The sequence below is a fragment of the Aethalodelphis obliquidens genome, unplaced genomic scaffold (assembly GCF_003676395.1).
Source record: "Aethalodelphis obliquidens isolate GAN/ISIS:26980383/991018 unplaced genomic scaffold, ASM367639v1 scaffold133, whole genome shotgun sequence".
NCBI lineage: Eukaryota > Metazoa > Chordata > Mammalia > Artiodactyla > Delphinidae > Aethalodelphis > Aethalodelphis obliquidens.
The window spans coordinates 86,148-110,329 of record NW_020838077.1 but is presented as its reverse complement, the minus strand read 5'-3'; the positions used below and the strand labels follow the sequence as shown (position 1 = coordinate 110,329).

The 24,182-nt window shown below is 39.0% G+C and overlaps 4 non-coding genes across 4 annotated transcripts; 1 reads left to right on the top strand and 3 right to left on the bottom strand.

Annotated features, from left to right (window-relative positions):
* Positions 1-375: 375 nt before the first annotated feature.
* TRNAS-AGA (transfer RNA serine (anticodon AGA)) lies at positions 376-457 on the top strand. Its single transcript has one exon. It is a non-coding gene; the product is annotated as a tRNA-Ser (tRNA).
* Positions 458-5,380: 4,923 nt separating this feature from the next.
* On the bottom strand, positions 5,381-5,462 carry TRNAS-AGA (transfer RNA serine (anticodon AGA)). Its single transcript has one exon. It is a non-coding gene; the product is annotated as a tRNA-Ser (tRNA).
* Positions 5,463-16,753: 11,291 nt separating this feature from the next.
* Positions 16,754-16,835, bottom strand: TRNAS-AGA (transfer RNA serine (anticodon AGA)). Its single transcript has one exon. It is a non-coding gene; the product is annotated as a tRNA-Ser (tRNA).
* Positions 16,836-20,513: 3,678 nt separating this feature from the next.
* On the bottom strand, positions 20,514-20,585 carry TRNAQ-CUG (transfer RNA glutamine (anticodon CUG)). Its single transcript has one exon. It is a non-coding gene; the product is annotated as a tRNA-Gln (tRNA).
* Positions 20,586-24,182: the final 3,597 nt, after the last annotated feature.

The window sequence follows — 24,182 nt, the reverse complement described above, 5'->3', positions numbered from 1 at the left end:
AACTGATGGTCATTTCAAGTTTTTCAAATCGTGGTTATACTCATAATTCTGCAACAAATGTTAGAGTGTGTCTCAGTTTTGAGTGTGTCTATCTCAAGGATCCCCATCAGAAGCTACCAGATCAGGAAGCTGGTCTCTCAGGATGTCTCCTGCTTAGGTTTCTTCTAGCAGAGCATCAGAATAAGCGGCACTTCCAGGCTGAGGAGGAAGTGTTACTTGCCAATTTGCCGCCATAGCGTGATATTTGTCTAAATGATGTCAAGGAATAAGAAAATTTTCTTAATATGAATAAACTTTCTGGTAGAAAATTTGATCCTTTGAAGAGAGCTGGAGTTCCATGCAGCTACTTATGCTAATAGAGGGAGCAGCTGCTACGTAGTCGTGGCCGAGTGGTTAAGGCGATGGACTAGAAATCCATTGGGGTTTCCCCGCGCAGGTTCGAATCCTACCGACTACGGCACCTTTCCCTATTGAGACAGCCAGTTGGGGAAGAATGCTGTTGCCTTACAGAGAGAAACTGGATTGTTCTCCAACCTGGCTCTTTATGGTTGCCGCTGAAAGGCTCCACGAAGCAACCGGATTGCGCCCCAAACAGCGTGGGGTCTTTTTATTACTATTATTACCTTTAGGTAATTACTACTATTATTTTTAAGTAATTCTCCCTAGAAGAGCCAAGGCTTTGGTGACGCCTTCCTGCTTCCTGCAATCAAAACCTTGCTTACAAAACAGATTTTCCTAAAGAAAAAACTTGATAGGAGCATTTCCGTGTCCAAAGAATCGCACCTTATCAGGGCTCTTCTCTAATCATGTACGTCTTTGTTCACGTACAAAAGGAAACTCCACGAAATCTTGGATCAAACACAAATGAAAGTCAAGACTCATAGCTAGGTCACCAAGTCGCGAATCCAAACTGGGTATTAATAAGCAAACTACTTACACAACTAAAGAAATTAAATAAAGCCATTTCCTTTGTGATCCAGCCAGATAGGGACGACAACATTACACTTGGCTGGCTTTTACTGGGGCCCCAAAGCAGTTATGGGTATGACTGTGGATGGATCTGCAAGTTGTATTTTTTTCTTATTCTTAACTTACTGGGTCCCCAGACATTCTCCACTGGGCAGCGATCTTCCAGGTAGGCGGTAGGTCATATCTGGTGAGGCTGAAATCAAAAGAAGAAAAACAGGGATTTGAATCATAGATGCTCAGATTAAAAGTGTGCGTCTCTATCAACTCAGTGGTCCATAATCTGAGGGAATATATGGGTCTTTCCGAAGCCTTGGTAATTCCTAATTCCACCCCAGGCCTTGGGGATCGGGGGGTCGGTGGCAGCTGAGCGGGTCATTGTTGATCTCTGCATTATTGACGATAAATACGCGAAAGTGCAGGGTAAAAGTAGATCAAAGTCGGGCTGAGTACTTAGGGTAAGATTGATTCAGGGAGTTTATTCCTGGAATCAATGATTGCATGTGTATGAAGGGGGTGTGTTTTATCTCCGTGTAGTCAGGAGAAAAGCCCCAGGCCCGAATTATACAAAAATGTGCAGAGGGAAACCAGCTTCTATTTGAGGAAGAAGCAACACCCAGCTGATGAAGAGGACTGAAGCATAATGTATTTGCTTGATGCCTTTTAGGTATGTGGCGGGAGGTCAGGAAGTCCTAGGCTCAAGGGTCAAATTCCCTCCTGGTCCCTTACCTGAAACCAAACAAACGGGAGGCTGAAATTATTTTTGTTTCAGTTGGTGAAGACCGTCTCCCTCAAACTCCACATCGCCCCAGTCCTGTACTTCTGGTCTCCTTTCTCGTCATCTTCCATTCTTTTTCCTCTTCTCTCCACTCCTCTCCCTCTTCTCCCGCCATTACCCAGCATTTCCCAACTGGACACTTTCACCTCCATGTCCCTTCCTCTAGGACAAGGTGGAATCACATTAATCCACCTCTGCCTCCATCCAACACACGGAGATTCCCCATCATTCCAGGTCTTTGTCTAATGCTTTCCTTCCACAGTTTATCTTGACTTCATCCCATTCAAAGACCACAACACCAGCAGTGGAGGAAATGTGTGTGGCCGTGGTCATGGTAAGGCTTCTCTGGTTCAGCATATATTTTTTGAGCACCTCTAAGTGAGAGCCAAACAAGCAGTGAGGGAGTAAGCAGTTGAGGTGGAAGATAAGTAAGATTGGGTAGCATTTGCCATCATTCTGTGGGCTTTGAAGATAGTTGGAGCAGAGAAAATGAGATACTCCTGCCCCAGGAAGATGAGAGGATGAGAATGGTTGTGAGATTGTCTCCGGTGGCTTTCTTTTGATTACCATTTCTGCTTTGTGGATGTTTCAGTAGGTGTAGGAATCAGGAAAAAAATCTCCGGACTTGAGGAAAACATGCAAGTCTGGCAGAGGATGGTTTCGATCCACTGACCTCTGGGTTATAGGCCCAGCACGCTCCTGCTGCACCACTCTGCTCACTGCAAAAAGCTGAGAAATACCTTTCAATCTTGATTCTTACCCACTTTCCCAACACTTCAATGTCTTCTTTTCACTATTTTTCTTCATCCGCCTCCTCTACACTTTTCACTTTATTTCCTACCCTTACAGTCATGTCATTCTCAAAATATTAATACCACACCACCTCTAGTTTGAGATCTTCACAAATCTTCAACCCTTTCTTCAAGTGGATGCCAATCATTCCCCTTGGATTGGGAATTATGATAGCTAGGTAGGGAACAATGATGGCTACAATGTCAGATTTCCAGAACTAGAACCCAGCAAAGCCTTATAAAACCTTTCAAGAGTCAGGTTCTTCCTCAACCAAAGCCCTTGCCTCAGGATTTCTTCTTGGTCCTGGAACCGACTACCTTTCTTCTTTTCCCTCCTTCCAAGTACGCACTCCTATCTATCAGGCAAAAATGGACAATATCTCTGTTTCAGCTTTAGTTTCTCCCCTCCTCCTGTGTCTGCGCAGGTTTCACTTGCTCTGTTGCTCTCTATTATTGGAGACTCCAAAGTAAGCCTCCCTTTTTCCAAGTTCCCCCTTCTTGCGGGATTCAGGGCCAACTGCGATTCCTCCTCTCCATAACTCGATATGGAGTCCTCAGCACTTCGCTCTCCACTTTCAAAGGTCTCCTCATATTGAAGATTCGTTTGAACGTGTTCTCATCCCTCGGAAACGGAGAGACTTAGGAATTAAGATAGAAGGCCCCAGCGACTCAACAGGTTGCCAAGGCCCCAAACTGGAAATGAAATCTCCCAAGGGTAGGGACAAGTCCCTTTTCTGAAATGCGGATTTTTCCGTGACCTCGGGACAAGTTTCCCCTGAGGCAAGCGTGGTTTGTAGCAGCAAGAAGTCAAACCTCAGAAGATGCTGACTGGTTTCCTCCTTGAGCTGTCCTTCATTCTTTTTGATTCTCTTCTGAATTCTGCAGGCTGCTCGCCTTCTCCAGTTGATTCTCAGAGTTTCTGTTCTTTTCCCTATTCTCTGCCACAGAAACTGCAGAGCCAGTGTTGACAGCCTAAGACAATTTTGCGGGGGGAGAAGGGGGCCCTCATTTCTACATCTGTATCGACTGCCAGTATTCTCCCGCCAGCATTAACAGAACACAGTAGCCACCTCCAAAGAGGTTCATTTGGCCTATGCAGCTGAGCATCAGTCATTTTCTAGGAAATGGAAAGTTTTGAGCCAAGACCTGAAAAAGGGTATGTGGGAAAGCTGTAAGATCATTATGGCAAGGGACTTTGACATTGCTAGAGTCAATTTTATAAAGCTGAGCCAAACTCCCTGCGCATGTTCCTAGTCATGCGCTGATTTGCCATCTGTATATTCCCATCAGTGCAATATCTCATGTGTTTTATCCATGTTCTAATTGGATTGTTAGGGTTTTTGTTGTTGTTGTTTTAATCTGCTGAGTTTTGAGAATTCTTGTGCATTTTCTAGATATTGTCCTTTGTCAGATATGTGGTTTGCGAATATTTTCTCCCAATTTGTAGCTTGTTTTTTTCAACCTCTTAATAGTGTCTTTTGAAGAGTAAAAGTTTTTAATTTTGATGAGGTCCAATTTATCTGTTTTCTTTTTAAGGACTGGGCTTTTGTATCAAGTCTAAGGACTAAGATCCTGAAGATCTCCTATGTTATTCTCTAAAAGTTTTATAGTTTTACATTTAAGTTTTGATTTATTTTAAGTTTTGTATACGCAATGAGGTTTAGGTCAACGTGGGTTTTTGTTTTTACCTATGGATGTCCATTTGTTGAAAAGGCTATCCCTCCTCCAGTGAATTTTTTTTGTACTGTTGTCAAAAATTCAGTTGGGCATATTATGTACAGGTCAGAATATATGTTTAAGGGAGAGAAAAAAACCAAGACCATCACTGAATATAAGTTTGCTACCATTCATTTAAAAATAAAGAGTGGATTGAACACTATACACACATATAACTCTGGAAGGTTATACAAAAATTCATTTCATTGTGGAGAAACTAAACAGCCACAGCACACAGATAGAAGATAGATTTTATTCATTGCATATAACCTCAAAATCATTAGAGCTTCATATCATGATTATTATGTTTGATTAGTGTAAATATTAAAATTCTTTTCTTTTTTTTTTTTCCGGTACGCAGGCCTCTCACTGTTGTGGCCTCTCCCGTTCCCAAGCACAGGCTCCGGACACGCAGGCTCAGCCACCATGGCTCACGGGCCTAGTCGCTCCGCGGCATGTAGGGATCTTCCCAGACCGGGGCATGAGCCCATGTCCCCTGCATCGGCAGGCGGACTCTCAACCACTGCGCCACCAGGGAAGCCCTAAAATTCTTAATAGGGAAAGAAAATAAACTTTATATCAGTTGATTACTGCTTTTTGGTAGATACAGTTTTCCAGTCACATGGGGGCAAAGAATTTTGCTGTCTTCAAATAGCATTTACTTCTGGCACTTTATTTACCCCATAAACGGGCTGGAGTTGTGTGAAGCAAGCCTGGAGTTGTAGATCAACCTCACTCAGACATGAAACTATGAGTGTGTTGAGACATATAAAGGAAACAGTTATATATGAGAAAGGAAATCCCTGAAAAGGTAAAATTCCGTGGAGAAGCAAGTAGGATTTTCATAGCAGGAAACACCAAGGTATCTCTGAAGCTAGGACTCTTCTTGGGAGGAAAGAAAATATATTAGGATACAGGTCAAGCCTACTGGAAAATACAGTAATTATGACTTCTTTTTTCTGGCCAGCACGATGGAGCCCCATCATGGGTAAGTTAATTGCAGGATCATAAACTGGCGAGTTTAGTAACCACCTGCATCTTGGTTAGAATTCATGTTTTGTCTTTGGGCTAGCAACTCCAGGATTTGTCAAAATGTACAGCCTTAAGGAACTAATTCAGCTAACTACCACGTAGTCGGCAGGATTCGAACCTGCGCAGGGAGACCCCAATGGATTTCTAGTCCATTGCCTTAACCACTCGGCCACGACTACACGACAAGGTGTTTTCTTATAAAAGTAAACAGCTGTGCTGAAACTTAGGTCTCATAAAAGCAAATCACATACCGGAAAGACTGAATCATGTATCAGAAAGAGTATTTGCAGTCAGTGTTTCCTATTCTTTGTTGTCATTTGGGTGACTATCATGCTGTTGTAACCATATTGCCAAGTAACACTTTATCCTCAGAACTGGAAGGACTCCTTATTTGATGGATTGTTGGAATGAGATCAGCTTCCACTCTGCCAGCCTCTGGTGGAGGTTCGTGAGATATCCCCCGCAAACTGGAACAAACTCTAACATTCACTTAAGAATTATATGTAACAGCAATGATTTTTAAAAAATAGAGCTTAAGTGCATACATATATTTTAACTCTGGAAGATTGTATGAGACCTGGTTTCAGTTTGCTACTGTGGATAGAAATTAAATAGCTGAGCACATAGATTGGAGAGAGATTTTAGTTTTCACTGTACATACTTCAAAATAACTTGAGTTTTATTATCATTATTACTTATTTATATATTTTCCTTTTTCTGGTTTATATACCTAGGAGTGGAATTGCTGGGTCACACGGTAAAGCTATGTTTAATTGTTCCAGGCACTGCTAGACTGTTTTCCAACGTGGACGTATGATTTCCCTTCCCACCAGCAGTGTGTGACGGTTCTGAATTCTCCATTCTTTCCCAACACTTGCTATTATATGTCATTTTCATTCAAACCATCCTAGAAGGTGTGAAGTAGTATCTCATTGTGGTTTTAACTTGCATTTCCCAGATGACTAATTACAGCATTTTTTTCTCATGTGCTTATTGGCCATTTGTATATCTTTCTTGGAGAAATGTCTATTCATGTTCTTTGCCCATTTTTTTTTTTTTTTACTTCTTTATTGGAGTATAATTGTTTTACAGTGGTGTGCTAGTTTCTGCTTTATAACAAAGTGAATCAGTTATACATATACATATGTTCCCATCTCTCTTCCCTCTTGCATCTCCCTCCCTCCCACCCTCCCTATCCCACCCCTCTAGGTGGTCACAAAGCACTGAGCTGATCTCCCTGTGCTATGCGGCTGCTTCCCACTAGCTATCTATTTTACGTTTGGTAGTGTATATATGTCCATGCCACTCTCTCGCTTTGTCACATCTTACCCTTCCCCCTCCCCATATCCTCAAGTCCATTCTCTAGTAGGTCTGTGTCTTTATTCCTGTCTTACCCCTAGGTTCTTCATGACATTTTTTTTTCTTAAATTCCATATATATGTGTTAGCATACGGTATTTGTCTTTCTCTTTCTGACTTACTTCACTCTGTATGACAGACTCTAGGTCCATCCATCTCATTACAAATAGCTCAATTTCGTTTCTTTTTATGGTTGAGTAATATCCCATTGTATATATGTGCCACATCTTCTTTATCCATTCATCCGATGATGGACACTTAGGTTGTTTCCATCTCCTGACTATTGTAAATAGAGCTGCAATGAACATTTTGGTACATGACTCTTTTTCAATTATGGTTTGCTCAGGGTATATGCCCAGTAGTGGGATTGCTAGGTCATATGGTAGTTCTATTTTTAGTTTTTTAAGGAACCTCCATACTGTTCTCCATAGTGGCTGTACCAATTCACATTCCCACCAGCAGTGCAAGAGTGTTCCCTTTTCTCCACACCCTCTCCAGCATTTATTGTTTCTAGATTTTTTGACGATGGCCATTCTGACTGGTGTAAGATGATATCTCATTGTAGTTTTGATTTGCATTTCTCTAATGATTAATGATGTTGAGCATTCTTTCATGTGTTTGTTGGCAGTCTGTATATCTTCTTTGGAGAAATGTCTATTCAGGTCTTCTGCCCATTTTTGGATTGGCTTGTTTGTTTTTCTGTTATTGAGCTGAATGAGCTGCTTGTAAATTTTGGAGATTAATCCTTTGTCAGTTGCTTCATTTGCAAACATTTTCTCCCATTCTGAGGGTTGTCTTTTGGTCTTGTTTATGGTTTCCTTTGCTGTGCAAAAGCTTTGAAGTTTCATTAGGTCCCATTTGTTTATTTTTGTTTTTATTTCCATTTCTCTGGGAAGTGGGTCAAAAAGGATCTTGCTGTGATTTATGTCATAGAGTGTTCTGCCTATGTTTCCCTCTAAGAGTTTGGTAGTTTCTGGCCTTACATTTAGGTCTTTAATCCATTTTGAGCTTATTTTTGTGTATGGTGTTAGGGAGTGATCTAATCTCATACTTTTACATGTACCTGTCCAGTTTTCCCAGCACCTTATTGAAGAGGCTGTCCTTTCTCCACTGTACATTCCTGCCTCCTTTATCAAAGATAAGGTGACCATATGTGCATGTGTTTATCTCTGGGCTTTCTATCCTGTTCCATTGATCTATATTTCTGTTTTTGTGCCAGTACCATACTGTCTTGATTACTGTAGCTTTGTAGTATAGTCTGAAGTCAGGGAGCCTGACTCCTCCAGCTCCGTTTTTCGTTCTCAAGATTGCTTTGGCTATTCGGGGTCTTTTGTGTTTCCATACAAATTGTGAAATTTTTTGTTCTAGTTCTGTGAAAAATGCCAGTGGTAGTTTGAGAGGGATTGCATTAAATCTGTAGATTGCTTTGGGTAGTAGAGTCATTTTCACAATGTTGATTCTTCCAATCCAAGAACATGGTATATCTCTCCATCTATTTGTATCATCTTTAATTTCTTTCGTCAGTGTCTTATAATTTTCTACATACAGGTCTTTTGTCTCCTTAGGTAGGTTTATTCCTAGATATTTTATTATTTTTGTTGCAGTGGTAAATGGGAGTGTTTTATTGAGTTCACTTTGAGATTTTTCATCACTAGTATATAGGAATGCCAGAGATTTCTGTGCATTAATTTTGTATCCTGCTACTTTACCAAATTCATTGATTAGCTCTAGTAGTTTTCTGGTAGCATCTTTTGGATTCTCTATGTAGAGTATCATGTCATCTGCAAACAGTGACAGCTTTACTTCTTCTTTTCCGATTTGGATTCCTTTTCTTTTCTTTTCTTCTCTGATTGCTGTGGCTAAAACTTCCAGAACTATGTTGAATAAGAGTGGTGAGAGTGGGCAACCTTGTCTTGTTCCTGATCTTAGTGGAAATGCTTTCAGTTTTTCACCATTGAGGACGATGCTGGCTGTGGGTTTGTCATATATGGCTTTTATTATGTTGAGGAAAGTTCCCTCTATGCATACTTTCTGCAGGGTTTTTATCATAAATGGTGTTGAATATTGTCGAAAGCTTCCTCTGCATCTACTGAGATGATCATATGGTTTTTCTCCTTCAGTTTGTTAATATGGTGTATCATGTTGATTGATTTGCATATATTGAAGAATCCTTGCATTCCTGGAATAAACCCCATTTGATCATGGTGTATGATCCTTTTAATGTGCTGTTGGATTCTGTTTACTAGTATTTTGTTGAGGATTTTTTCATCTATGTTCATCAGTGATATTGGCCTGTAGTTTTCTTTCTTTGTGACATCCTTGTCTGGTTTTGGCATCAGGGTGATGGTGGCCTCGTAGAATGAGTTTGAGAGTGTTCCTCCCTCTGCTATATTTTGGAAGAGTTTGAGAAGGATAGGTGTTAGCTCTTCTCTAAATGTTTGATAGAATTCACCTGTGAAGCCATCTGGTCCAGGGCTTTTGTTTGTTGGAAGATTTTTAATCACAGTTTCAATTTCAATGCTTGTGATTGGTCTGTTCATATTTTCTATTTCTTCCTGATTCAGTCTTGGCAGGTTGTGCTTTTCTAAGAATTTGTCCATTTCTTCCAGGTTGTCCATTTTATTGGCATAGAGTTGCTTGTAGTAATCTCTCATGATCTTTTGTATTTCTGCAGTGTCAGTTTTTACTTCTCCTTTTTCATTTCTAATTCTATTGATTTGAGTCTTCTCCCTTTTTTTCTTGATGAGTCTGGCTAATGGTTTATCAATTTTGTTTATCTTCTCAAAGAACCAGCTTTTAGTTTTATTGATCTTTGCTATCGTTTCCTTCATTTCTTTTTCATTTATTTCTGATCTGATCTTTATGATGTCTTTCCTTCTGCTAATTTTGGGGGTTTTTTGTTCTTCTTTCTCTAATTGCTTTAGGTGCAAGGTTAGGTTGTTTATTCGAGGTGTTTCCTCTTTCTTAAGGTAGGAATTTTTTGCTATAAACTTCCCTCTTAGAACTGCTTTTGCTGCATCCTGTAGGTTTTGGGTCGTCGTGTCTCCATTGTCATTTGTTTCTAGGTATTTTTTGATTTCCTCTTTGATTTCGTCAGTGATCACTTCGTTATTAAGTAGTGTATTGTTTAGCCTCCATGTGTTTGTATTTTTTACAGATCTTTTCCTGTAACTGATATCTAGTCTCATAGCATTGTGGTCAGAAAAGATACTTGATAGAATTTCAATTTTCTTAAATTTACCAAGGCTTGATTTGTGACCCATGATATGATCTATCCTGGAGAATGTTCCATGAGCACTTGAGAAAAATGTGTATTCTGCTTTTTTTGGATGGAATGTCCTATAAATATCAATTAAGTCCATCTTGTTTAATGTATCATTTAAAGCTTGTGTTTCCTTATTTATTTTCATTTTGGATGATCTGTCCATTGGTGAAAGTGGGGTGTTAAAGTCCCCTACTATGAATGTGTTACTGTCGATTTCCCCTTTTATGGCTGTCAGTATTTGCCTTATGTATTGAGGTGCTCCTATGTTGGGTCCATAAATATTTACAATTGTTATATCTCCTTCTTGAATCGATCCATTGATCATTATGTAGTGTCCTTCTTTGTCTCGTGTAATAGTCTTTATTTTAAAGTCTATTTTGTCTGATATGAGAATTGCTACTCCAGCTTTCTTTTGGTTTCCATTTGCATGGAATATCTTTTTCCATCCCCTCACTTTCAGTCTGTATGTGTCTCTAGGTCTGAAATGGGTCTCTTGTAGACAGCATATATATGGGCCTTGTTTTTGTATCCATTCAACCAGTCTGTGTCTTTTGGTGGGAGCATTTAGTCCATTTACATTTAAGGTGATTATCGATATGTATGTTCCTATTCCCATTTTCTTAATTGTTTTGGGTTTGTTATTGTAGGTCTTTTCCTTCTCTTGTGTTTCTTGCCTAGAGAAGGTCCTTTAGCATTTGTTGTAAAGCTGGTTTGGTGGTGCTGAACTCTCTTAGCTTTTGCTTGTCTGTAAAGGTTTTAATTTCTCCATCAAATCTGAATGAGATCCTTGCTGGGTAGAGTAATTTTGGTTGTAGGTTTTTCTCCTTCATCACTTTAAATATGTCCTGCCAGTCCCTTCTGGCTTGCAGAGTTTCTGCTGAAAGATCAGCTGTTAACCTTATGGGGATTCCCTTGTGTGTTATTTGTTGTTTTTCCCTTGCTGCTTTTAATATGTTTTCTTTGTATTTAATTTTTGACAGTTTGATTAATATGTGTCTTTGTGTGTTTCTCCTTGGATTTATCCTGTATGGGACTCTCTGTGCTTCCTGGACTTGATTAACTATTTCCTTTCCCATATTAGGAAAGTTTTCAACTATAATCTCTTCAAATATTTTCTCAGTCTCTTTCGTTTTCTCTATTTCTTGTGGAACCCCTATATCTTTGCCCATTTTTAAATGGGTTATTTGTCTTGAGTTGTAAGAGTCCTTTGTATAAGCTAGATGCAAGTCCCTTATCAGATATATGATTTGAAAATATTTTCTTCCATTCTTTGTGTTGTCTTTTCACTTTCCTGATAGTGCCTTTTGAAGCACAAAAGTTTGTAACTTTTAAGAAGTCTAATTTATCAATTATTTTTTGTTATTTGTGTTTTTGCTGTCATATCTAAGAATCCACTGCCAAATCTGAGGTTATGAAGATTTACTCCTATGTTTCCTTCTAAGAGTTTTATAATATTACCTCTTACATTATGTCTTTGATTCATTTTGAGTTAATTTATGTAAATTGTATGAGGTAAGGATCTAACTTCGTTCTTTTGCATGTAGTTACATAGTTTTCCCAGCACCATTTGTTGAAAAGACTATTCTTTCCCTACTGAATGGTCTTGGCACCCTTAAAAAAATCAGTTGACCATAGACATATGACTTTATTTCTGGACTCTCAGTTCTATCCCTTTGATCTAGATGCTTATCCTTACACCATTATGACACTGTCTTGATTATCATTGCCTTGTAGTTAGTTTTGAAATTGAGAAGTACAAGTCCTCTTACTTTTTTCTTCTTTTCAAGATTGTTATGGATATTCCAGGTCCCTTGAAATTCCATGTGAATTTTAAATCAAGTCATCAATTCCCACAAAAAGGTCAGTTGGGATTCTGAAGGGAATTGAATTGAATCTGTAGAACGATTTGGAGGAAAATTGCCATCTTAACAATGTTAATTTAAGATCCAGTCTATGAACATGAGATATATTCCTCTTTATTTAGATGTCCATTCATTTCAGCAATGTTTTGTAGTTTTCAGAGTATAAGTTTTGCACTTCTTTTGTTAAATTTATTCCTGAATATTTTATTCCTTTTGATGCTATTTTAAATGAATGTATTTATTTTTGACCCCTTTCTTTCCCTGTGAAACATGATGAGGCTGTCTGAAGCCTCCTAGATACAGATATTAAGTGCTGAGAGAGGTCAGGAATAAAATTGCTTAGTATGGTTTTTTGTAGACAATGAACTCCTGACAACAGGGAAACAAAGCTGTGAAATAAACAGCTTCTTTAAACTCAAGATGGCTGGATTCAGAGACCAGAGTGCTAATCATTACTTCTGGGAACCCCCTTAATGGTTAATTAACCACCTTAATTAAAAAGTCTCTTTCATATGGTTCATGATATGATAAAACCCCATTTCTGAATGGAATTAATCATATTGACGGGAGTGTAATAACACAAAGTTAACAAGGCAAAGAGCATGACCCCTGCCCTTGTGATTCAAGTCCATTAGGTGGAATACTCCATAGAGGGAAAATAAATATAGCTCACACAGGGACAGTTTGAAGAAACTGCCTAATACTGACAGCATGATGACAGAGATAAGGTGGAAAGCATAAATAAAATTGAAATTTGTAATTTTAGGTGAATGGGACTTGAAGGTGCTGAATAGAAGAGAGTACCAGTCCATACCTTTTCTATGTACAAGAGGTGGCTTGTGAACTAGATTAAGATACTGCCTATTTGTTCTCAGGATCAATGTGATAGTGAAATGTAAAGAAAAAGAAAAACTTTGTCAATGCCCTTAGCAACATGGGTCAGGCAAGGCTTTGAAAATTATTTGCTTTAGATGGACGTGTGCCTGTTTTGGTCTGTGGACATTAGAAATATACAAAGGCATGGCAGTGAGCATAGTGATTTTCAATAAAACTTTCTTCCCCAGTATAGTGGTAAGTGTGAATTTGTCACTGAGAAGACAGATATTGGGTTCATGTCAGATAAATCTATTACAAAAGTGAGAAGGAATTTGTTTGGAGCCCACATATCTTTTCATAGTCATTTTATGTATTTCCCAAAACAACAAAATAGAGCTAACAAATTCTTCTCATTCAGTGGTCATGAAGTTAGTAAGACAGAGACTCTTAAATTATTTTTTGGCTCAAAATCCCACGGTCTGTAAAATAAAATTTGTTCACCCTCTCACAGAGAGATGGCCCTGACACAAAGCTAACAACTGTAGAAACCATACCAGGGATTCACAAATACTGTTTGAGAACACAGACACAAGGCTGAGAACACTCTACATTGAAGAGTCTCCTTTATGTTACAAGACCTAATTTTAACTAATAAGCTTAACCATTACTAAACTGTAATTAAGTACAAAGTTGCTGAAGAAATATCATCTTTGAAATATGGCTATGTGAGTCATTAACCTCAATTTTGTAAGTTAGGAGGCCAAAGTGCACCCATGCCTGAAGCTAAAATGCCAGTCAAACCAGTTCTTAGAGCGTCTCTCACCTTTTTCAGTGGGATCATGGGTGTGGGTTTCTCACGGTACACATTTGGGACACTAGAATTAAACATATGTAGGTCCTACACAGTGGAATGGAACCTTGTTCTTTTTCAACCAGAGGTTATTTCATTTACTTTTCAACCCCTACTCTAAGATCTCCACTGAGAAGAAGCCCTTGATTTGTGATATTCTCCCTTTCTTGTTGAAGAAGGTAGCATGCAAAAGGAGACAGATGCTAGACAACATTGGCTCTCTTAAGTCTTAATGATTATTCTGAATTCTGTGTTTTTACTGAGTGTTTACTACAATTTCCATGTAGAGGTGCCACTTTCCTTTTCAAAGTCAAAGATAGCTCATAAATAGCACTTAATTTAAGATGTTCTGTTGCTTCTGAAAGACTAACAGGTGTAGCAAAGGAAATATAAAAGATTAATAACATATATAAGGAAAAATGATGGATTAATTGACCATCTACTTTATTGAGACTTTTAGATGGTGCGAAGAAAACAAAAGAGATGAAAGGATGCACTAAAGGAACATATTATTTAAAGAACACACACCAGTTCGATTCATAAATGGGGTTAGTTTCTACTACATTAGTTTACATCATTTAAAGGGATTTAATAACCGACTACCTGGGCTTGGAGGATTAAGATAAGACTTAAACAGTTCATTTCTTCAAAAATACACATGCTAGCAGGCAGAATGCATGATAAATATAGAAGTAGTTTCATATAAGACTTATAAACAAGAAATATGGAAGCACTAATATTATTGTTGCATTTTCTTAAACAATGTTATGGTAAAGACACCATAAGCAGCACAGAAGGAGGGGAATGAAGGATGAACTTGAGGACTTTTCAAAGTAGGAGATGTGGGGAGGCAATCTTTAAGAATGCACAGGATTTCAGGAGGTGAAGGACCTGAGAGTGACAACATTGGAGAAGCTAATAATCAATTTTACAGTTGAGGAACTCTACCTTGGCTTTAAGGACAGCAAATCAGCCAATCAGAGATGAATGATCCCCAAAACTGAAACAAATGAAAAGAAAAGAGACATGAGTGAAGGAGGCTCGTGGACTTCCCGGCGTCTGCCTTCCTAGAAATAGAATCTTCGGTGGGCTGACAGTGCCCACGGTACTGAAACAGGAGCTGTCCACCACGCTGGGCCAGGTGTGGCCTTCCGCGCTGGAAGAGGAGCTGGGAACAGCACTCGCTGGGCTTCCGCAGACACTCCTGAGGGAGGTAAGGAAGAGCTCCCTGAAATAGCAAGTTTAGTTACTGGGTGTTACAGCAGCACGAGTCCCAAAAGCACGGAGAAGTGCATGCCAAGAAGACTTCTGTCTTGGACTGTAGCCTATTGTTTGCAGTGTAGACCCTCCCTTGGTTTCAGTCTTCTACCAACTCAGTTCTATGCCCTCTACACACTCTAGATCTGTGATGTCCAATACTTTAGCCACTTGAGACATGTGACTATTGGGCACTTGGTCCTACTTGGGACGAGCTCTTACTGCAAAATACACACCACACTTTGAAGATTTTGTATGAAAAAAAAACACGTGAAATATCACACTGTCAATTTTTAATATTGCTTACATGTTGAAATGATATTTTGGATATATTGGATTAAATAAAATACATCATTAAAATGAATTATGCTTGTCTCCTTTTACTTTTTAATATGACTACTAGAAAATTTTAAATTATGTCAGTGACTCATATTTATTTCTATTGGAAATGTACTTCCTTACTTACATCCTCTGTTGCAGTTGCTGTAACTCTGGTTTTTGTTTCACTGTTCACCAGTGTGTTTCGGTTTTGGTTTTATTTTCCTTGTTTATAAGAAATTTCAGCGATTTAAAAGTAAAGAGAGAAGAACCCCTTCTAGAATCCTAAGCAGTATTTGGAAACCAGATCACAGGCTGATACTCCACAAAGCAAGATTCTGTGTAACGGCCAGTCCTGGCTCAGGATCTCTATTCCAGCCCCCAGAACCAAAGCTTCATTCTCCATGGGCTCCTACAGAAAGAAGTATCCAGAATGAGAGGAATTTCTGCTTATACTATCAACACTCTTCTCTAAGGTATCTTTTTGAACAAATTTTTATTTTTAAATTCTGTACATTGATGTCATGTGAGTCACTTTCCTCAGCTCTAAAGTTAGGAATTGTTTCCACAGAAGGGTCTTAACATTCCATTAGCTTTGACATTCCAGAATTCTATTAGTTTCTCAAAGCAACCCGTATGCTGAATGTGAGAGACAGCTTGATGAGAGATGATGAGTTTTGCAAAGAAAGAAGTTCATCCTCTGGAAGCCCAGGTCTTAGTAGACAAAACCAAGTCATGTTCATCAGGCGGGCACTGCTCAGCAAAGAGGACTTGTCACAGCTCAGCATCGCTGACCCATGTGACTTTGCAACTCAACGCTTTTTATTGTACTTCATTCCTCTGAACAGACACATGAAAGAGGAAGGAATCTGGTATTTAATCAATGACTATGGAAAGCACTGTGTTTAAGAACAATTATTAGATGCATTCTTGGATGAGATGCACCAAAGTATGACAACTGCGCCAATCTCCACAAGAGAGGTGAGGACAAGTTCCATTAAACTGTCCGGGTAGTGATAATCAAATTTTCCTAGGAATTCCTAGAAAGGCGCTCAGCTGTGGTTAACATTCCTTTAACACTTTAATACATTAACCCAAGCATGTTAATCATACAATGGGATTTTGCATCTGAATTCTGTGCCCAGAATGAGTCAAAACTTCACCTCATTTTAAGTCCCTCTCTCTTTACCACTGTCCTGGACCCCAGGACAAGTCAGTCTGGCATAATGTCGTCAACCGTTTTGTTGGGTTACCCAAAAAATGGCTTAATTAGTATCTTTAGTTATGTAGTGGTTTGCCTATTAATACCCAGTTTGGATTCGCAACCATAGCTATGAGTCTTGGCTTTCACTTGTATTTGATCCAAGATTTCGTGGAGTTTCCTTTTGTACGTGAACAAGGATGTACATGACTGCAGAAGAGCCCCAATAAGGGGAAAACGTTTCTGCCAAGTTTTTTCTTTAGAAAACGCTGCCTAGTAAGGAGTGTTTTGATTGCAGGAAGCAGCAAGGCATCACCAAAGCCTTGGCTCTTCTAGGGAAAATTACTTTAAAATAATAGTAGTAATTACTTAAAAATAATAATGGTTATAGAAAGACCCCACGCTGTTTGGGACGCAACCGGCGTGTTTCGTGGAGCCTTTCAGCGACAACCATAAAGAGCCAGGTTGGAGAACAATCCAGTTTCTCTCTGTAAGGCAACAGCATTCTTCCCCAACTGGCTATGCCTCAATAGGGAAAGGTGCCGTAGTCGGCAGGATTCGAACCTGCGCGGGGAAACCCCAATGGATTTCTAGTCCATCGCCTTAACCACTCGGCCACGACTACTTGACAAGGAAGTCCTTTCATGGAAGTAGCTGTAGAGAACTTCGGCTCTCTTCAAAGTGTCACACTTTCTATCGGAAAATGTACTTGTATTAAGCAAAGTTTCTTACTCTTTGGCATCATTTAGACAAATATGCAGTTGTGGCAAGTAACGCCTCCTCCTCAGACTGGAATGACTCCTCATTCGGATGCTCTGACGGAAGGAGGCTAAGGCTTTTGATTTTGTTTATCTTTGTCTCCTTTGATGTGCAGAAGCTTTTTAATTTGATACTCCCACTTGCTTATTTTTGCCTTTGTTGCTTTTACTTGTGGTGTCAAATCCAAAAAATCATCTCCAAGACCTATGTCAAGATTGAAATGAATTAAAGACTTGAATGAAGAATCTAAAACCATAAAACCATTGGAATGGGAGAAATATTTGCAAATCATATATCTGATATGGGATTAATATCCAAAATATATAAAGAACTCATACAACTGAAAGGCAAGAAAACAATCCAATTTTAAAACGGGTAGAAGGTCTGAATAGATCTTTGTCTTCCAAAGAAGACGTACATATGGCCAACAGGTACATGAAAAGATGCTCGATGTCATTAGTCATCAGACGAATGCAAATCAAAACCACAATGAGCTATCATCTCACACCTGTTAGGATGGCTATTATCAAGAAAACAAGAAATAACAAGTGTTGGCAAGGATGGGGAGAAAAGGGACCTCTTGTGCACTGTTGATGGGAATGTAAGTTGGTGCAGCCACTATGCAAACTGTATGGAAGTTACACAAAAAATTAAAAATACAACTACCATATGATCCAGCAATTTCACTTCTGGATATTTATCTGAAGAAATGAAAACACTAACTTGAAAATTATATCTGCACCCCCATGTTCATTGAAGCACTGTTTACAACACAAGGTATAAAAACAACCTGTGTCCATCGACGGATGAAGGAATTAAAGAGGTTAATATATATATATATATATATATATATATATATATATATATATATATATACACACACATACACACACATATATAATGAAATATTATTCAGCCATAAAAAAGAATAAGACCTTGCCATCTATGACAACATGGATGGACCTTGAGGGCATGATGCTAAGTGAAATAAGCCAGAGAGGAAAGACAAATACCAATCTAAAAAAAAAAATAACAAGCTTATAGATACAGAGAACAGATGAGTGGTGGTCAGAGGTGAGGGCAGGGCCAGGGGAAGTGGGAGAAATGGAGGAAGGGGATCAAAAGGTAAATAAATTATTAAAAAATTGGGGATGCATGTACTACCATCAGACCTTTCTACAGAGGACAGGTACTAGAGAGCTTCCCGAGGACCCTGGCACTCCCTCCACCCATCTGTTTCTCAGGGGGTTTTGTGAGGAAAGTGTCCTTTGAGCCCTCTAGGGAGATAATAGAGGGAGGATGAGTGGGTGTCGCATGTGATAAATCCATTGCAAGTTCCCTGCATCTTTTAGGATATTGGATATCTTTCTCTACCTTATACTGAAGAAGTCTTGGCTTCTTTATTTACTGTAGTTCCACTGATTTCAGGTTGCAGGCAACCTACCAAGCACACTGTTATAATAACTCCCAGCTATTCTAGCTAACACACTAAATTCAGAGTCTCCATTAAGTGTATCCATATCAATAAATTTGATCGAATTCTACACTGTGTTTCTTTTTTCCTGACCTAGCACTCCCACACACATTACTCTGGTTTCTTTTGATATGAATTAGCATGATCTTGAGATTCTTTCAGTATGTAAAATAGCAATATATACTGATTCCCTGAGTCCTGTAGGCAGAGAGGAGTGGTAGAGGTGGGTCTTGAGAAAAATCAATATCCTCATGCAAGGTAACTGCTTCAGGTGAGATCTTTACCTGTTTTTAAAGCAAGGATAGGCTAGTGTTTGGGGATAGAGGATGGGCTGCTTCTGCTGGGAAGAAAAATATTTTTAGGAAGGAAGCATCATTGTACTTGAATTTATCCAAAGAGACCAAAATGTCCCCTTTCCCCCATTCTGTCCTTTTCTTTCTTTTTCTTTCTTTCTTTCTTTCTTTCTTTCTTTCTTTCTTTCTTTCTTTCTTTCTTTCTTTCTCTTTTTTTTTTTTTATGGATGTAGGGGTGGAGGGGGGGGGGAGGAGGGGGAGGGGAGGAGGGGGAGGAGGAGAGAAAAGAAAAGGGGGAGAGAGAGCTTTAATATTTGTGGAGTGTCTTCCTTAAGCAAGGTACTTACTATGGTAAAACATAGTAAAGAATGCCTTACCTTCTTTTACATATAAAGAGACTGAGGTACAGAGCAGTTATATATTTCAAAAATTACAGTTAGGCATTCACAGAGTAAGAATTCAGTTCCAGAGTGTCTCCTTTTCCTGACCTACCATGCTGATTCCACTGTGCTAATAGAAGCAGGAAGTGGCTCCCTGAGGACCCCGCTGCCTACAGCAATTGTTGACTTTGTTAGGTTGTTTCTCCATTTTTTGAGTTCAAGTTTTGGAGGTGAATTAGTAGATGTTTTATTATGGAGTCCTATGTTTAAAAATAGTGTTGTGGACATCCTTATTAGGAACTGGTGCCAGCTGAGGTTCACTGTACCTATCAAATTTCCATGGCTTTATAAGTAAATGCACTCAGGGAAGGTGACAAAACGTGTACCTATAACAAAGGGTTTGAGGCCCCAGGGATATACATCTACCAGGAAGCAGTCTCTGATAATAGCATCCACGCAGGGCTTTGCACAAATTGTATCATTGGTAGAAATGAAAATATGGCCTTTTCACAAACTCCTGAGGAGTTAAGATTTCAAATTACAATCAGGCAGTTGATGTCTTCATAAAATGCAGTATCAGTTAGGCTGAAGTATTAGCAACCACAATAACATAGCAAAGAAAGAAAAGGTGTCGACAGGTGGTTTTCCCCCTTTATTTTAGCAATTTGCTTTTCCAAATTGCTCAATAACATCTGTTGGTAATTGAAAATTCAGTTAAAAAAAAATAGATAGACGCAATGAGAATAAAAATTCCAGCTATTAAGCATAGAGTGAAAATATCCTTAATGTGCTTTACATGCTGAAATACTATGAATCAGTTAAAGTGTGAATGAATATTCAAGGGCTTCAATAATTAATAATTTGAGAAAACTGTTAATTTTATCTATATTTTATGTAATATTAATAATTAACAAAAATTGAATTAATTAATATAAGGAAATTAATATAATGAAAGCGTTCTTTAGCTAATAACAGTAGAAAGGACATCATACACTTTTATTCCCAGCAAACGTTTATAAATATTTTCATTAGAATATAATGAGGAATAATAAGGATGTGATTGTATCTTAATTCTTTACTTCTAGAATATTTTAAAACAACTTTGAAAGCTATTTTCTGTTTTGGCTTTGAGTCTTTAAAGTTCTATTTGAAAATTCTTCCCATCTGGTTAAGATAATTTAAAAGCAGAATGTATACTTGGCCATTTTAAACTTTCACAAGGAAGAAAAACTCTGAAATTATGAATTATACCACGATAAATATTCATTTATTCACGTATATTAAAGTCTATAAAGAGAAGGTGAAATGTGAACCGCGGACTCCCAGCCAACCATCCCTAAAAGGAAAACTGGAAAGATAAGTAAATACATTTAACTAATTAGAAAGTAAAAGCACTTAGGTTCCACCGAGATTTGAACTCGGATCGCTGGATTCAGAGTCCAGAGTGCTAACCATTACACCATGGAACCCTGCAGCAACCGGCTGTGATAGCGCTCCTCCCTGATACGATATAGCTTCAGTTCTGCAATCAAGAAGCCCTCTGAAAAGCCGAACTTCTCATCCTTGTTTTCTCTATCTGCCTCCACAGCACACGTCCCTTTTCTTGCGCGCACAGGACTCCTAGTGCAAAACCCAAGAGCAAATCGGTTTCTAGGGATAGATACGGTAGGTCCTTGCTTTTTAGCGCCCCTCTGCCTTTTCTGCAGCTCGCGGGGCGGCTGTCCGCTGGGCCGCAGTCAGCCAGGCTGCCCAGACGCAGAGGCCGGCGGCTCCAACACGGCATCCGCCGAGCCGCGCTCCCCGCTTGCGTTGCTGGAGCAACGGCGGGGCTCGCTGCCTCCCGAGTCTGTGTCCCGAGTCCTCTTCTTCGAACGCAAGGAACGCTCTTGGAAGTTTAATTTCGTGACATATAAACTGTGGATGACTTCATCTGAAGTGGTGTGCCAACCAGTCCTGGCCCTGTGGGGCGTTGCCCAGTGGGGAGAAAGCGGGATGCTAAGAGATGGCTTCTGCTTCTCGGAAAGCTTCCACCTCGTGGAGACCGAAGGGTAAAGCGCGATAAAAAAGCGTGAATGTTTTCAAAGCAGGGTTTTGTAACTTGGTTCTAGCTGAGAAAGCTGTGACCTGCCTCTTTTAAGGGCAGCAAATATGAGACTCTCCCAAACTCCTCAGCAGGAAATTTTTCCTGAGGTCAAGCAGGGGACGTGACTTGTCCAGGACGGTTCGTTGCCTCCGCAGCAGGGTAGGGAAACGGCAGGAGACGGAAGCCTCCAGATTGCCAACCCGAAGGGTTGAGGAGAAGAGCAAACGTCTTTACTAAGAGTAAAAAATCGTAGCTGTGCGGATTTGAACCTTCTGAGCAAGAACCCTGGAGACAAATCGGCATTCAGCCAAGACAACCTGTGTTGCATAAAGATGTCTGGTATGTGGAAGGAAATACTTCCAGCTTGTAGAGGCCGCACCGTAACTGCTTCTCTGCCTCATGTAACATCACCTGGCAACAGCAGTTGTGTCTCCTCCATGACTCCAGACCCTACCAGACAGGCCTGCTGCCAGAATGTGATTCCCCCCAACGCCCACCCCCGGGTTCCGATTTCCCTGCATTAGAGACACCCAGATTTAAGTCCTCAGGAGGTTTCTGCTTCCAGGTTATCCCCTCCCACCACCAAATATAATGCATTTCTGAAAAGGTATTTATTCTAACTTCATAAATGATTTAGTTTGGTCAGCTAGAGATTTCTAGAGTGGAAATCATTTTATCTTAGAATTTGGTGAGCATGACTCCTTTGTCTTTTAGGTATCATTGTGGTGATGAAGTTAAATGCCATTCTTAAATAGACGCTCCGGTATATTCTTGGTCTTTTTCATTCATTGTGTGGAGCAATAAATAGGTGGATGTTTTAGGTTTGGGGATTTTTTTGCCTTTATAAATAATTGTCACCCCTTTATTTTCTCTGTTGTCTTTTCCTGGAACTCTTTCAATCAGATGTTGTTGGACTTCCTAGAATGACCTTTTAATTTTCTTATCTTCTGTCCTCTCATTTTCCATCTTTCTTTTCTCTTCCTTTTTATGGGAAAACATTTCCAAATTTATCGTCCAACCCTTCTATTAAATTTTTTCCTATCATCACAGTTTTTAAAAATTTTCAAGAGTTCTTGTTCTCTTGATGCTCTTTCAAAAATAATAGCAACTATTATTGTCCCATAGGTGCAAAATGTTCTTTTAGTTCTGAAAAAATTAATAATACTTTTTTTTTCTTTCTGTTACTTACTGGTCTCTATTTCCATCATGTTCTCTTTCTTCCATTTTTTTCCTTCAGTGCGTATCTTTCCTCAGATTTCTGGTGACCCTTAGCAGTCCAGTCTTATTTAAGAAGTAGACCCAAAAACCTAATTGGTACTATAAGCCTATATACCAATAGATGTACCCATTCTAGAATGATTGTATATGATAGACCACCGCAATCAGGTTACCTGATATGTTCATATCTGTGGTTCAGTTTTTCCATGACAGTTTTCTCAGAGACTAATCCTTTAATCTTCTAAGTGTTTAGGATCAGAGGTTATGTAAAGTTAGCTTTCCATGCTTTCTGAAACAAATACAGAAAAGGAGCTGCGGGTCTCCCAGAGAGACTTTCATTCAATCCCCCAGTATTCAGTATGGCTCTTCACCTCCACCTTCAGCTGTGCTTAATCTCTGTAAGTCAAGAGCATCTTGGAGCATTTTTGCCCTAAAATGAAAGTCTTGTCTTTGACCTCTGTGAGAGAGGGGCAATCCAGAGTAATAAGCCTAAGGTTACATGTTTTTTTTTTTTCAATTCCTATTAGCCTTTCCAAGGATCTGTAATATCCTTTACAGGTGTTAATAACTTTATAATTTTTAGCTTTCCACCTTGCAGACAGTAAGGTTTCAGCTTTAGTCACTCTATGAATTCAATTACTATTTATCCGACGCCTTTCTACCTCCCAAAATGTTGTTGGTAATTGTAGTATTCACCTAAATTCATGTTCCATCTTCCACAGTACAGAGTTGTCTATGGGAATAAGCTACCCAGTCAGCATCTGTATCTACCAAGACAACTTACATCTCAGTGTGACTGTGTGATTAGTAATAATAAATGGATTATGAATGCAAAAGTAACATGTTTCCCTTTAGACTTTTAAGAAGCATGGACTTTCACAAGGCTTAGGAGATAGCAGATCCTTAAGGTGGAAGAAGCTGGGTCCCTGAATCAGCACAAGGGCAAAAATGTGTTCCCTTTTCTTTTCTGACTCAAAAATCTACAATGGACTCTTACACGAGTAAGGAATAAATCTCAACTGCCTCATGCTACTGCCATTTGGAAAGCAAACAATGCTTCTTACCATCTGTTATTTGCTCTCCTGCTCTTTTCATCACTGTGAGATTACACCTCTTTTAATTACATTTATTGTTAACTTACAAGCATCATAAGAAAGCAAAGATAAAGTCCTGGGTTTCACCACTATAGCAAACAGTAGTCCCTTTGGAAAATGACCACTTGAGCTCAATGTTTGATTACGGAGTAATACAAAAGTCTTGTATCTAGAGACTACGTTTTTCTTGTCCCAGCAATAAAATCACTATTTCTGCTTCCTCACTTTTAAAACTTGAGTAATGATGTCTGCTTCACATCATAGAAAAACAAAGAGAAAAAAATAATAACCCTCAATCACACAACCCAGAAACTACACTAGCAACACTTTGGTTTATTTTCTCCCACCGCCCAAATTTTACATAATTGAGGTCATATAGCACATATATTGTTTATCCTACTCTTTTCATTTAACATTATATCTTGTGCTTCTCCCCTGAGCTATTCAAAACTTCTTACAGAATATTATTTTCAATGGCTTGGTAATATTCTTCCAGGTATATATATATATACTCCAAGTTATATAATCATCCCCCTCCCCATTATTGAAAATGTTTAATTATTTTATTGTAATAACTAAAAGTATCATAAATATCTCTGCACATAAATGATTTCTTTTAGTTTGGATTACCTCCCTAGGAAAGTTTTGTTCAAAATGAGTTTACCATATGA